The following is a 16,907-nucleotide window of genomic DNA, read 5'->3' as shown; positions in this document are numbered from 1 at the left end:
AACTTAGAAAAGGTTTTTGCAGTAGAAATAGACAATAATGAGTCATCAGTTTTAGAAAACTCTGAAAGAGTGACAGGTATGTGGCCAAGCTTTCAATGACCACCAAAGTGTTTCATTTATCAAAATAACTTGTTCATTACAAACATCACTGCTTGAAAAAAACAACAATTAGTTTTAATAAAGGAAGTAGTACAACATTGTCTAGAGAAACCTTGGAACTCAATGCTGCCCTGCTACGCATATTGCAATATAGGTTCAACACCTAAAATCCCCATTAAACGGGGTCAGAACCACTGTTGGTCTGGTAAGCAAGCATTCATCCATATATTCATTCAAGCATCATCTCATGCAAAGACCACTCGGGGTCACAGTTCGTAACAATAACGCTCAAGTCTCTACGACTTAGCGTATATCGCGAGAGCCTTCTTAAGGCTATGGGTTGAACACTTTGCTCAAGAATCCATGACTTAGCGTAAGCCTCTTCAGAGCTGTGATTTGAATATCTCACTCAAGTCTCTACGACTTAGCATAGATCTCTTCAAGGCCTCATCTAAAATGTCAAGCTCAAGTCACCATGACTTGGCATATATGTATCCCACGAACCTAAGTGTTAGCTCTTCGAGCTTAGCTTAGTTGTGTAGATACAAAATGGGTCTTTGCTTTATCGGTTCAGTAGTATACCGATCATGACACCTTTCTTAAGGTTATGCAGGACTTGAGGGAACAACATCCATTCACTCATGCATTTATACATCGCTGAACCTAGAGCTCATGCATTGTTTTGATATTAGTGGTTTATCCTCTGGTACATGGGAGAAGTTTTATTCAGGCATCAACATGATGTTTTGGGGATTGATTATTCTATATATTTTAGATACCCCAGATGCCTATTGACCCCATCCATGTTAGGGCGATAGAACTCATATCGAGATAACCCTAATAGGCCGGTTTGAATGCATCATCTACTATAGTAGTTGGGTTAAATCCTTATATACTTAAGGATAACCACAACCACCAAACATCTTTAGTGATGGGTGGCCCCTTGAACTTTGTCAGGTTCAAAATCAAATGCATGTCACTCACGGTTGTACCATCACCATATGGCACAGTGAGCAATAGTCCTGAAGGGATCTACCGGTCCTACGATTACTTGACAGATATTTGCATGTCATTCAGGCAGTGAGTGCCTCCCGCACTGAGGACATATGTACCTGACCCCATTCTATTTTCCCTAACACGGTCATCAACCATGGGGTTCATGTGACCTTAAGTCTTGTTCATATGCATGGTTGACTCTACTCTCGGCATCAACGACCATCACAAGCACCTCACCTCTTTCGGGTGGACAATGTACTTCGGCTCTTCTACCCTTACAAGTCTAGTTATGTAACAGTATCTTAATGAGCATGCATATGATACGATCTCAACGGATCGACTGTTCGGCGTATATCATTACAACAAGCAGTTGGCCTAGTCAATGTGCAACAACTATTTCGACTCTTCGGCCTTTATGAGTAAAGTGTCCTCATAGGCAAACATGAAAATGAGCCCTTCTGGTAGCATTCCAGTAATAGGGCATCATCGTGCCATTCAACCGGTTCATGAAAATTCTGTTGCCAACCATTTTGATAACACTTCTCTTGCTTTAGCAGCAAAAGTGTGTCGCCCCTTTCTACATTATAGAAAGTATTTAACAGAACTTGGGCAGCACATTCTCAGTATGATGGAGTAACATGTCGCATTCTTTTTAAACTTTGTTGAACTTCTTTAGAAATTTCAGCAACATTTCCTCTCTTTGATGGGGAAATCACTATGCTTTTCTTGGGGATGGATGTGCACCGTTGTGCATGCTTTACATCCATTGTGGTTTGTTAGAGCCTTTGGCCTTAGCCAGGCCATGCACAAGTAACTTAGGTTTTTACAAAAAAGTTGTTTTGCATAAAAGTAAAGCCTTTTCAATAAGGGCTTCATTCATCAAGCAAAATCTTGATCGAATGACAGCAATGGAATCACATTGATGATTTGGAGTTGATCTCCATTTGAATGCTCATTTATGTGCACTATATATAATATAAGCAGAAGTTTGTGCTTTATAATTTGGCAATATAAAGGAGTGCATATTTATTGTTCGATGGAGAAAACTGAACTAAACATCTTGCATATATATTTGCAGAAAGCTGGAGCCTTGGCATTGTTCAATGTGATGGCAATACTAAATGCATAATTTAAATATGTACTGATAGAACAACCTCAACATTACTCAGGGATGATGGCCACAATTCTACGGTCGACAACCACAACCATACGGGCGAAGGACTCACCAATCTCACTGTTAGAGAGCTTGGTCAGTGCGTGGGTGAACAGTGAGAGACTATATGGCGGCTCAAGGAGGAATCATGAGGAGAGCATCTCCTAGCACAAACTCTACATCTTGGAGAGGGTCAAGGATGGGTAGTGAACGAGGATGACATATGTCTCAGGCCAACTATGTATCTTTTATGAGCATAACCAATCAAAGAGTTTCAAATTCGACCATGGAGTTTCTTACTCAAAAAACCAGGAAGGCAATAATTTTGGCCACAAAGGCAGCATGGCATGCTTTATAAGTGAATGGAAGTGACCTAGGACTAGCACAGGGATGGGCATCATCGGGAAGTTCGTAGGAAAAAGGCGATGTTGAAGAGCTCACTCTTATGCTTGCCTCACCTACTGACACTCTCACTTTGCCACCATACAATATGGGTGTCCTTTCTATGCCAAAATATTACATTAATACCCCTGCCTCACCTACTTACACTCTCACTTCGCCCCATACAACATGAGTGCTCTTCATGTGCCTCACCCTTAGCATATACAAAGGGATTCAAGGAGATAAGCAAGTTTCAAATGAATTGAGGAGTGAAATGATGTTATATCTTGGAATGTTTAGTATTGTTTGGTCTAGTCTAGTTATCTCTTGTTTTGCTTTGTTTTCTTCTTGTTTTGTCTAGTTTTATTTTCATCATGTGTAGTGGGATGATTAATAAAATAAAATATTTTTTATTGAATGAGTATCATAAATGTGTGCATGTGATGAAATTTCATGCGAATATAACCTAACTAACTTAAATAATGATAAATTCATTACGTGATGATTTTAATACAGCATATATGGCTACTTGTAGGGGAACATCCTATCTATCTAAAGATACTTTAGCTGCCAAACGAGAGATAGAGCAGCTTGATGTAGTGACTGATAATAGAGAGCGCTTTGGTGGACCATCTTAGAGGGTGTCTTTATCATCTCGTACCTCAAGAAGTGCACTAGTACAGAGAGTGCTTTCATCTTTTCATACCCTTGAGAGGCATGCTCCACGTAGTGGTGGAGAAGATAGTATAAAAATCACACAAGGATCACTGATAGGACGCTCAAGAGGGGAAAGTACGAGGATACCTCCTGAATATACTACAAACTGCATCTTGTATGAGCTCTTGCAACCACTTAAGCTCAAGAAGGACAACCCTAAATGATCATTTCAGACATCACATCTTGGGCTAAAAGGTTCAAAAATATGCAGCCTCTACTTTTCGATGACACTCTTGATGGTGCCACAATAGAGAATTGGCTGGTGAAAGTAAAAAAAGTCTTAGAAGTCATTCAGTGCCTAGAGGATGAGAGGGTATGGATAGCAATGTCTAACTTGACCAGCGATGCAGAACACTGGTGGAGGACCATCCGAGACACTCTAGAACATGACACTTATTTGTCTTGGTCCGCCTTTGTGAGGAGATTCTACAGGCAATTCTTTTTGAAGTGTCAGAGGGTGGAGAAGGAGGAAGAACTCAGTTAGCTGAAGCAAGGGGACATGACTGTAGCCCAGTACACAACCCAATTTAACTTTTTTTTCCATTTCGACAAGTCCTTGGTGGCAAACAAGAAAGAGAAATGCAGATACTTTGAGAGGGGCTTGAGACCCAAAATTTTGAGGTTGGTAGGGTCACTACAAATAAAAAAATACAATTGGCTCATGAACTATGCTTCAAGGTATGAATTTTGAAAGTTAAGGACAAATGAGAAGCCCCAAGAAAAGAAAAAGCCTAGGATCGAAGAGAAGGCCAAACACAATAGCAGTGATGAAGTTGAATCCTCTCGAAAGAAGTTTCAGTATAAAGGGAAGTTCTAGAGAGACCACAAGATGTACTACAAAGGTCAGCCCAGTTGTCAGACCCAGGGTAAGTAAGTCAAGAATTTGGGACGCCAACAAGCTAAGAGGCAAAAGACTCAAAAGTTGGATCACTTTGACAATTTATGCAGGACTTGTGGTCTTCAGAGGTATGAAGGCAGATACAACCTAAAGAATGTCAAGTACTTCAACTGCCAGCAGATGGGTCACTATGTCAATGACTTCCCATATCCTGACTGGAGAAATAGTGCAGCCTCAAAGTAGAAACCCGCAATATCAGGTCATGCATACATGACTGCTCTTCAAGAAGCTTTTGTCAGCCCCTAAGGTGGTTGAAGGTACACTCCTTATTTATGGTATTATAGTACATATGATGTTGGGCTCTTGTGTTACACCTAGTTTTACCACCTCAACCTTTGGGAAATGGTTACCAATTGCACCTTCACGGTTGACTATTTCTTACTTGATAGAAATACCCATAGGAGAGTCCACCACAGTAGACACTATGTAGTGAGAATAGATAATCGTAAGTTTCCTATGAACTTGTTGTAAATCGATTTCAAGGATATAGATGTTGTCCTAGGTATCGACTGGTTGTTAGACCACCATGTCACTATTGATTATAGAAGAAAATGCATTAATTTTCAAAACTCCTACACTCCAACTTTCGCATATCAGGGTGTTAGAAAACTACCCAGGCTGACAATCATATCATACTTGAAGGCCAATAAATACATTTGAGAATGATACATTAGATTTCTGGCTTACATGAACACCGGCAAGAGAGAGGACCTCACCATATAAAATATGAACATAGTTCAAGAATATGTGGATGTTTTTTTGGAGGAACTACCAGGTCTCCCTCTTGATCGAGAGATTGAGTTCTAAATTAATCTTGTCCTAAGAACAACACCTATTTTTAAGGCCACTTATCGAATGAGACTTGCAGAACTTAAGAAACTGAAGGAGAAACTGCAAGAATTATTGGAGAAAGGTTTTATAGGACCATCAGTATCTCCTTGGGGTGCTCTAATTTTGTTTGTAAAAAAAATGATAGATCACTGCGAATGTGTATAGATTATCGATAATTAAATGTAGCGACTATAAAGAATAAATATCCATTATCATTGATTGATGACTTGTTCGATCAACTTCAAGGAGTTACATGTTTCTCGAAGTTGTATATACGATTGGGTTACCAATAGTTAAAAATTAAGGAAGAAGATGTGACTAAGATGACATTTCGATCAAGATATGACCATTATGAATTTTTTGTTATGGCTTTTGGTCTGACTAATGCACCAACAATGTTCATTTATATGATGAATAGAGTTTTTAGACTATATCTAAATAAGTTTGTAGTGGAATTTGTCGATGACATCCTTATTTATTCAACCACGAGGGAGCAACACGAGAAACACCTGAAGATAGTTTTGCAAACACTAAGTGAACATCAGATCTATGTTAAATTTTCAAAGTATGCATTTTGGTTGGAACAAGTGTCCTTCATTGGTCATATCATATACAAAGAGAAAATTATAGTAGACCCTGCGAAGATTGAAGCAGTCACCAATTGGGCTAGACCCAAGAATCCTATAGAGATTTGTAGTTTCTTGGGATTGGCTGGGTAGTACCGGCAATTCGTGAAAGGATTTTTTATGCTGGCAGCTCCAATGACCAAACTCACTAAGAAATACATAAAGTTTGTGTGAAATGATAAGTGTGAGAGAAGTTTTTAGGAGATAAAAAAGTGTTTGACCACTCCTCCAGTTTTAGTCTTACCTTTTGATCTGGGAGCTTCACTATTTACAATGATGCTTCTCATAAGGGATTGGGTTGTGTTCTAATGCAGTATAGTAAAATGATAGCTTATGCATCTCTCCAACTGAAAACCCATATAGTTAATTATCCAATGCATGACTTAGAGCTAGTAGCGGTTGTATTCGCCCTTAAAATATGGAGACACAACCTATACAGTGAAAAGTTTGAAGTTTTTACTGTCCATCAAAGCCTTAAGTATCTGTTTTCATAGAGAGACTTGAACTTGAGACAGAGGAGACGACTTGAATTTTTAATAGATTATGATAATAAAACCCAAGATTTTTTTGTGATAATTAAAATTAATAAATGATAAATTATCGGTACATTTATGACTATAATTATGAATTGTAAAACCCAAGATTTTTCTTTGGCAATTAAAATGAATAAATGATGAACTTTATAGTCATCTATAACATGAATGCAATTTCTTGATTTTCTTTAAATTCTTGAAATTCTTGAATTTTTTTATTTCTTTATTTTCTTGATCTTCTTGAAATTCTTGATTTCTTTGAAATTTTTGATTTTTTTTATTTTCTTGATTTTCTTGATTTCAATTAATTGTGAATTTTTGTCTCAAGTTATAAAGAACATTGCAAGAATAATTGTAAAATTTAAAATATGTGGACTAAGCAAGAAAGTAAATAATTTATATATTTTTAGATTATAAATTTTGGATTTGGATATAATCCCATTAGATTGGACCTAGCATTGGACGCTTCGAACAACATTATTGTTATTTCAACAAAAATTTTGGTCGATCAGTGACTCACTTATTAAATCGGATTCAATCTTGACATTTCCTATTTTAAAGGCATAAAAATTGACTATCTACATGCCCAAATTGGTGTTGATTTGAGCATTTTATCATCGACCAAAGTTCATGCCTAATTATAGGTAAAAAACTTAATATTTTTTTACATCAACTAAATTTTCTTGCCAATCCATGTCTGCACGATTAAATCTAAGACCACCATGACGATCTATGTTTTGAGGGCTATCAAATCCACTGTTTAAATACCAAATTATGTTGAACCTTTGGGTATATAGGTCTCTCGGAAGGTTACGATATCACTAGAGCTCAAGCCAGGATAAGAAGTCCTTACTTTTCTTTTATAGCTTAAGTAATTTCAAAATTTAATGAATTATAACTATAATTTATTTTTTTCTTAATAAAAAAGATTAATAAATATTAACTTCTTATATTAGAGATGAGACTCTTACCTAAGCCCATCTATAAATAGAGGCCCTCATAAGGAGGATTAACAAGGTTAGTTCTCTCTTTCTCTCTCTCCTTTTTTTTGGTTTTCTTTGTCCTAAAAAATATCTAGGAGGCTTGGAGAACTCTTGTGCAGCCATTAAACCTGCACTTACTCGATTGGTGGTGGTGGAATAGGAGTCAGATTACTCATTTTCTTTGTCCTACCGTAAAAATCTATCGTTTGACAGATACAATTTATGTAGCTGATGCTTTTTATGCACTTAAAGAATGCATTATTAGATTATTTTGCTCCAGTAGTATATGATCATGTTCTTTATATGTTCTACATATTTTCTTAGGTGAAGAAATCATTTCTTGGGTTCAAAAAAGGTAAATCATGATTTTTTTCCTAAAAATGATTTAAAGAAACAGGCAAAATTAGGGTTTCACTATATTTACGTATTAGATTCAATCATAATATGATTTTTCTGATGTTATCCATGTATTAGCTCATATTAGGTTTGAACAAATTGAAGACAATGAGATTTTAAAGGTTTATGATCTTAAAGAAGGGTTTTTGTAAAAACATTTTCCGAGAAACCAAAATCTGTATTGTTTGATATTTTATTCTCGACCAGTTTAAAAAATAAATTGATATCTTTATGAATATTAGTCTGAAAAATCCAAATAAAATCATCATAGTGATCTACACTTCTTGAACCTAAATTTAGATCTTATTTAATCCATTTTGAATCTATATTGATGATTTTAACAGAGCCCTAGTTTTTAGCTCTGGTTATAGAATGATTTCAACCCATCTTTGATAAAAGATGTAAATGCCTTTGAAAAATAACTCCAAATATTTTATAAAAATTTTAAATGAATTCTAACACATAATAACAGACTGTGTAAAAAGGTTTTTATAAAAAAATATTATATATAAATTTCAAGAAATCCGATAATTTGATAAAAATATTGAAGATTACAAATTTTGGATCAAAACTCTATCAAAATAGGGTTACGTAAAAGATTTTTAGTTATTTTTGTACATATTATTTTTTAGATATGTTTATTGGGTTATGTTTTTGAAAGGTACAAGTTACTACGGTAAAAATATCATGAATTTATATAAACTTTGTTATTCTTGACAAAATTTATAAAAATGGGTCAACAGAGATCTAAATTTATACTCAAAACTTATGCTTGTATTTGATTAGTAACATGTTAGAGATCTAAAGGTTTGATATATTTCTAACATGTATTGTACATTATTAGTGTTTATTAATCATATTGCATCAAAAATAATGTATTAGACATGTGAAAAGATCTGAATAAAGAATTATATAAATTGTCTGAGTAAGTTATGACTTAATTCACATCGTCTTGCAAATAAATTATCTTGATTGATTCAAAAGGCATATTTAAATGAGATATGAATTGTTTATAAGTTTGTATAGCATGAATTGAGTTAATTAATAGGTATTCATCTTGTTTAAGTATGAGTACAATTGAACATAATTAGAAATATGTGAGCCTTTCTAGTTTGGGCTTATCGGGGTCTGAGTTAGGGAAAAAGACTTGTGTTTTTAGTTATGAACCTGTTGTAGTGAGATCTTTAATGTGCATGCTACCATAGACATTTTATTTAGGTCTGGAATGCTTTGAGAACTGAAAGCTTAAGATATTAATTGTAAACATATTGATTTGCTCGGTGAGGTTTTATGGGAGCTCTTATCGGGAAAGTCGGGTTTATGTCTTTAGTTATGTTTTGACATTTTCTTTAAACTTTTCATAAATTCAGTTTTAAATCATATTAGATCTGATATAAATATTTATGATAGAGATAATAGTGAGATTTATTACTCCTACATATATTGTGATTGAGCTTGATGAATCTATTCAATTATGGCAGTTTGTTCATGTGATTTTATGATAAACTGATTGTGAGCTTAGTTGTAAATGCAAAACATGTGAAAAATGAATATGAGCATGTTAATGTTGTTGCATATTTGCCATACATGTAGATTCATAATGATGTACATGTGCTATTACTATATATCTAATTCTGAATATTTGAAATGATGTAATACTGCATGAATGAATTGTTAAACATGTTAACATGATTCCTGATTGTGAGGATGCATTATTTGCTTTGATATGTGGTATTTGAAAATGCATGCAAGATTGATAGAAATCTCACAGGGTTTGATGGGCACTTGGTGTGCTTGATGAAATTGAAATAATTTATGGTTCCATAAAAGGAAACAATGAGATGGCAATGCACTAGCCTAAATGGTAGTTGCATTTATTTACCTATGGCCTAACTTAAAGATAACTCTATGGTTTCCCTTTCCAGGTATGCTTTATTTTGACAAGGTATGCTAAATCAGATTGTTGGAATCAGTCTACCTTAGAGAGGGTAGGCGGTATGAAACTCTCTGGGCCTTATATTTTTTAGCCTGTGAGGGGCAATGCCTTGTCGATCACCCAACCTAGAGAATTTAGGGGGACCAGGACTACTACTTTATCCTAGGTGGGTAGATCTCTGTGTACTTCTGTAGAAGTGAGTGATCATGATCATCATGTGGCGTTGCATCACTCTCTTGAGTAGAATTCTCTTTGAAAAGTTGTTTCCTCTCATGGTTTGGGCTCCTGTCCTTGGGGGGTACGACTCAGGGGGTGACTTAGAAATAATAAAATACATAGCATAATAAACATTAAGCTAGTCCGCCTGTTTTCAGCATTAGTCTACATCATACCCAAGTAGACAAGGTAATCAAGTGAAATATAAATTACATGCTCACTTTACTTTATTGCATATTATTCTTGCTCCTGAAAGTTGATAAATTTCTGCTTATTGACATATAGCACACTCTTATATGGTTTGATGTTCGATGATTAAGATTATTATTTCATACTTGCTTATGAATTATGGATGCATGAATAGCTTGCAAAAATCTTATTTTTGCCTTATTGATAGTTGATGCAAATTCTGAGATATTTATACCATGCAAGCTTTATGTGTTGTATCTTGTAATAGTTATGTGAATTTTATTAGGACTTTATAAAGTCTCATTCTTTTAAAATAAAATGATTTTCAGGAGATATGTGATGGCTAGAGCGAGTGCAAGAGGCTAGAGGGGGTTGTGCATACTGATGTTTTTGATGTTCCCAAGGGCTTCTTGTTTTGTTTAAATTTTTATACTTTTTTATTATTTGAATGAGTATTTAATTGGATAATTGATTTATTAGTTCAATTCTGACATGCAATTATTTTATGCTTAGTCAATTCTTATTCGGGGTATGTGATGGTAGTAATTCTTGTAATGTAATGTGTTCGGGAGATTTAACCAAGAAACCAGTTTATGAAAATAATTTCTAAAAATCAATATTTTCTATTGTGTTTTCTCACATAAGAAATAGCATAAGGATTTTGTTATTTAGAAACCTTAACCTTGAACCTTGTTCTGTGGAGCTATTAAACGTCGGTGCATGCATAGGCTAACTCCCTAGAGCTTGATTCAATTAAGGTGAGGCCAATAATAAAAAACTTGGTTTAATAATTTCTGTGATATAATAGTTCAATCAAATTCGTTAATGGTGGTTCTGTACTGGGTCTTTTACTAGGAGGCTAAAACACGCTCACGCTTGCCCTCAGGCAGGTTGTCTAGTACTTGGTACGGTTGGAACGAGTTCATTGATGAGACTATTGCATTATTATATTTTAAAATATATATATATATAATCTATATGTTGTAAACATGAAAAAAAAATTCTTGGTATTTTTGGGGTTGAAATATAGCAGGTTGTTACAATGACTTTGAGCTGAAATATCACCTAAACAAGGCGAATATAGTCGCTAACGCTCTTAGTAGAAAGTCATGAGCATTGGCTAGGCTCGCAGATTGGGATTTGTTTTCTTCAATCGCACATCAGAAAGCAGAAGCTCGATGCTTACCTAGTCGATTATTGTTTGTGCAAACCACATTGAAGTCAGAATTATGAGAACAGATTAAGAAAAAACAATCCTTAGACCTAGATTTAGACAAATTTAAAAAGAAAATTTTTGAAGGTGAGGAGTCAGAGTTCAAGATTGATGATTACGGTCTTCTCAAATTTAGTCATAGAGTGTGCATTCTTATTGATGATCAACTCATGAATCAGTTATTGGATGATGCACATCACTCTAGATATTCTATCTACCCTAGTAGTATCAAAATGTATCGAGATCTGAAGGATATGTTTTTGTGTAGCAGAATAAAGAGAGATATTATTGAGTTTGTAAACAAGTCTTTGGTGTGCCAGAAAATGAAGATTGAGTACCAACAACCTAAAGGACAACTACAACCACTTCCCATACCTGAGTGAAAATGGGCAAATGTTACTACTATAGACTTTGTCTCGGGACTTCTAAAGACCAGAAATGGGATGTATTCAGTATGGGTGATTATAGATAGGCTAACTAACTTAGCCCACTTTTTAGCTTATAACACGACTCACAATTGTGATTAGTTGACCAAACTTTTTATTAGAGAGATAGTCAGACTTCAAGGAGTACCCAATTCAGATAGAGTTTCTAGGAGGCAATGGGACACAATTAAAAATGAGTACAACATTTCACTCTCAGATGGACGGATAGTTAGAGTGAACCATTTAGACTCTGGAAGACATGTTGCAAGCATGTACTTTAGAGTATAGTGACTTGTGGAATGACATCCTACCTCTAATAGAGTTTGCCTACAATAATAGCTTTCAGGCAAGCATAGGCATGGTCCTTTGAGGCACTGTACAATTCAGGACAAATATTCTTTTAAGGGAGGTAGAATTGTAAAATCACCCAACGAGTTTGTCAGGTGGGGAAGGTAAAAAAAAATAAGAATAGGGAAAGTCGGTTCCCCCAATTTTGGAACTGCCTTCCCTCATTATCATCGCAGGGGGTGAAGATAAACCTCTCCCCCCACGATTGCTAGGTGGGGTGAGGTTTATCCTCACCCATCGTGCGGGGTCTATAAAGAGCCTTCACGGTGAGCCTTTTTGCCCCCTTGATACACAAAGAGTGAGAGAGTGTGAGGAAAAAGAAACAAATGAGAAAGAGAGGGGGAGAGACTTACCAAAACTCATTGTCGGTGACCACTGCAGGTACTCCATCTTTCTCTTCTTCTCCTTTTTTTTGTTTGTTTAGAAGGTTGGCAGCCATGGCTGTCAGCCTTATTGTCGAGAGAGAGAGAGAGAGAGAGAAGGGGTTGTACCCCTTTCGGATTTTTTACCTAGTTGCTGAGTCTGGGTCAATCTGGGTTTCACCTAGACTGAACCAAGTAAAAAAAATTGATTGTACCGAAGTCCAAACTGAACCGGTTTGACTCAGTCATATCAAATCAGACTGAACTAGTTTGGGTGTGAACTCAGACTAGGTCAGGTCTAACCAAGACTGATTCAGTGTAGTTTAATCCAAACCAAGTCTGGTCAACTATTTCAGACTCGGCTTGATTGACCAGAACATTTCGGACTGAGTTGGGTCTGACAGGGTCTCGGTTCCTTGCTTAGATCAGGTTTGATATGGACTAGACCGAATCTGGGTCTAGTTCAATCTGGTCAGTCTAGACCGATCCAAATTGAATTAGATCTAGACAAAAATTGGGTCTGGATCTTGTATGACAAATCTAGATTCAGATCATAATTGGATCTTGTTCAGATCAATGTTGGATCTAGATAAGAGTTGGATCTGGATCCAACTGAATGGAACAGTGTTGGATCTAGATCAGAATTGGGTTTGGATCCAGTCTGACAGTTTTAAATCCAGATCAGAGCGAGATCTAGATCCAAATCATAACTGGATGAATCAGTTATGGGTCCAGTCTGACAATTTTAGATCCAGACAAGAACTAGATTTGGATCTGGTTTGTGACTAATTATGAATTTTGAGAATCCAATTGAGTTTTTCAACCAACGCTAGATGGGTCGAGACTAGGTTCAGTAAACCTAGTATTCTAAACTCAGACCAAACTTATTTTGACCTAGGATGAGTCAAGTTAAATCATAAGAGTTGAAATAACCAAATTACCCTTGTGTGTATCCAATATCTGATTAAGTAAAATGAACATAACTTTGCACTCTAAACTCATAATTGAGTGAGAATTAATGTGTTGGACTCGTATTGTAGAGGAGAATCTTCTTGTTCTCTAGTTTTGATCAAATCATGGGCACAAAAATATAAAAAAGTTTTGTGTATTAATATGAACATGCGTGTGTGATGATCAAATCCTATTATTAGAGCCACTTGCAATTAGAATACAACATTCATATTTGAGGTAAGGGATATTATAAGTAATCTTAGTTGTAAACAAACAATATTGCATTGCATATTATTATTGATATAGTATATTAGTATGTTTAGAAATGTAGCTCTTGAGTGTGAGCATAATATGCATAAAATGATCATGCAAGAGATTATTACAAGGTGATGATTATATGCACATGTTAGTCGTGATATATTATGCATATTAGAAAGAGATTGTTTTTATGATAACATATTTATGTTATAATCTGTAAATAACATGCATTGTGATGAAATTATGATTAACCTTGAGTCTAGTCATGTAATGTAAATTTTATATTGAGATTAACATGCTTAACTCCTTAAATCCTAGAAGTAATGACCTGTGAAAAGGGCTACCTGGTTCACAGTTAGAGTGCAGCCACCATGGAGAGTTGGCCACCAGTGATTTAATAACGTAGAGACTCTACCTTGTTACATGCTTAGTATGATACAAAGTGTGAACCCTAATGCCATTATGAGATTATGAGTAAGATCCGTCATGATTACTTCACGATAACACTCATGGGAGAATGAGTGAAACACAAGCTTGAGAGTATGGTTCAATGTAATGGACTTAAAATATGACTTAGTGTTATATTCACACAGTATTTAGGACTCTAGACAACCATGAATGATTAGAAGTCATTATGGTTAGGATGAAGCATGAACCATGCCGAGTTTGAGTTTGAGCCAGACCTCCCAGCTAGCTACTGGTGGAATCACTGGGAGTGTATGGTTCATAGTCTGGCCAACAATATAGAATTGAAGTGTTCTACGCGGGTTGTTACGCTCATAGATGACTATGACCAGAATAGCCATCTTAGTTTTATAGTATATTGTGAGTGAGTGTTTGATTAAGATAGTTAAATAGAGAAATTTAAAACATACAAACCTTGTATGGTGTGTCAAAAACTAAACTCAGACTCGGGACTTAGAACCCACTACAGTTGTAAGTTAAAGTCATTATTTTCTTATAAATATTCTTTACTCAGTTGTAGACTCATCCCCTATATAATTACATTTATAGGTTCCAGGCACACTAGCGCACAGGCAGGACATGATCGACTACTTCGACTTTGCGGCAGAGTACTTGTTAGTTTATTTCTTGTCATTGAATACTCATGTAATCATTATTTTCACATGTTATGAATGATGAACTTTGTTAAAGAAATTGAGTTCATTAGAAAAAGGAAAAAAAATAACCATGTTTTCTCTGTGTGAACTCTGCATGCTTTTTCTTTGGAAAGTAATACCAACAGGACTTAAACTCTTAAGGTCCCAGATTGCGGTGTTACATATAGATAATCTTCAATCTATATATTTCAAAAATTAAAGTCCTTGTCATCAAACTTGTCGATCTTTATCTGTTTTTTTCACCCCCACTCTCCCCTCTAAACTAGGGCTCTGATACTAGTTGTTAGGGAACGATACTTTGACATACTGATGGATTAAAGAAACAAGCAAGAAAAGGCATAAAGAGAAAAAACAACCACACACGAAAACAAGGATTTTATGTGCTTTAGTGAGAACTGCCTACGCCCACAATTGCATTAAGCCTTTTTTTCAATTCGATTGAGATACACAATATAAAGAATGAAGCCTCCTCAAATAGGAGTTAATGAATTTTACACAGAGTTTGTAACGCCCCAAACACCAACCAAGGAAAAACCTTAGATTTTTAGAGTTAAATTTTTTTTGAAAGGTTTTAAATAAGCAACGGAAAACAAGGGGAAACAAGGGTTGTAGGTGTGGGCGAGTTATAGATGAATAATTACAAAGGTCACTATATCATAGTCCTTTACAAAATGAGGTTGTGATTACATCAAGAATATAAGTCTCCCAAAAATTGGAGAAAAATCCCACCCAAAACCAAAAACTAAGACCACGATATCCAAGTGTGGGTCTCAAGCCTCCACTCGTACAACTGTCACTTCGCAGCTAATCTAACCATCACATGTATCCTCATAAAATGGGGTCAGTATTCTTGCTTGTTGGTGAGATAAACCATTCATAATATACCATTTTCAAGAAAGCTTGAACATGATAGCAGTTATGACATGAATCAAAAGTACGTAATAAAACTACGGTTAAGATGATGAAATTGTTAGAAATACGGAACCAAAGTATATATGCATGTGAGAATATATGTGCATCGTGCGACAAGTATGAGAACTAGCAAAAGTAGCAATACAAATCTCTATGCATCATGATGAGACTTATTCGAAACATACAACCAAAGTAAGGCAATTATGGTATGTACAACGAGGAAAGCACAAGGAAGGAAACACATTATATAGTTCTAAGGTATGAAGCAAAAACATCTAACAAGGCAATGTCAGCATGTGATTGGTTAGTGATTATGTTCTTCTTGCTTACTCCTTTGGGTACGCAAAGGAACCTCGCATTCTATGAGACCTGCACCCAGTGCACCCAGCGTCTGTTATTCAATTTCTAAAGTGGTAACCGGAGAAGCTATAGACCGAGTAAACCTCATGCAGGCAGCCCGTGGCTGAGAGAAAACCGTGCATAGGTAAAGGATTACAATCTACACTACTCCAGTAGCTGAGGCATTTTAATAGGTCACCTCGACCTCCCTAACTTCGAGTGATTGGAGGCCAAAAGGATGCCTTTGTTCCTTATAATGTGTCATAGTAATGACCAGTCACTCGAGGTTTGTACCATCCACCCTCCTCAAGGTGAACCGTCTTGTGAATGGGTAACCAAGCAATTTATCTCTCTTAAGCTGGTTAGTCTGACATACCTCCTTCCGAGATATTTAGGTACACTTGCCTCGTATTCCCCACAGGGCCACACTATCGAGGTCTTTGCCCACCCATTCACATGCTCGAGCCTCACACGGCTAAGAAGAGCATATCACCGGTGAAGGCGATACAACACCATTTGTTTTTCTTAAAAGTATTAGAACATGTGAGCTCAGTCACGAACGTGGGACCATCACCCAATGCAACTCATATAGAGTCCAACAGTATCAACTAAAAAAGAAAAAGTGCCAATACCCTAACATGGTGTTCAATCCCAAGCCTTTGTCGGGATACATCAAGTGCATAGTGTGCGACCTATTTTCAATATTCTCGCACTTATGTCTGAATATAAACAGTAGACATCACAAAAAAAATCCATATTGCATACGTGAATATGTGCAAGTGATGAGTGTCGTTTGGCAACCACATTTGATACATGAATCAAATATGCAAGTTCACCAATTATTGCAATTATGACCATAAAAGCATTTCCAAATCACGTGCCATATTGCATGCCTTTATGCATCACATTAGATGCCCCTTACATGAAAAGGTGATTTGCAAAAATAGCAACGCACACCTTCCACTTGCCGCCACTCTTACATATTTTAACGAAGGGTTTTCATGCATGTGTCATGATGTACAAG

Source organism: Nuphar pumila, chromosome 10, assembly GCF_984573655.1.
Source record: "Nuphar pumila chromosome 10, dmNupPumi1.hap1.1, whole genome shotgun sequence".
Lineage (NCBI taxonomy): Eukaryota > Viridiplantae > Streptophyta > Magnoliopsida > Nymphaeales > Nymphaeaceae > Nuphar > Nuphar pumila.
The sequence above is the reverse complement of the archived record's forward strand: the minus strand, read 5'-3'. Positions refer to the sequence as shown.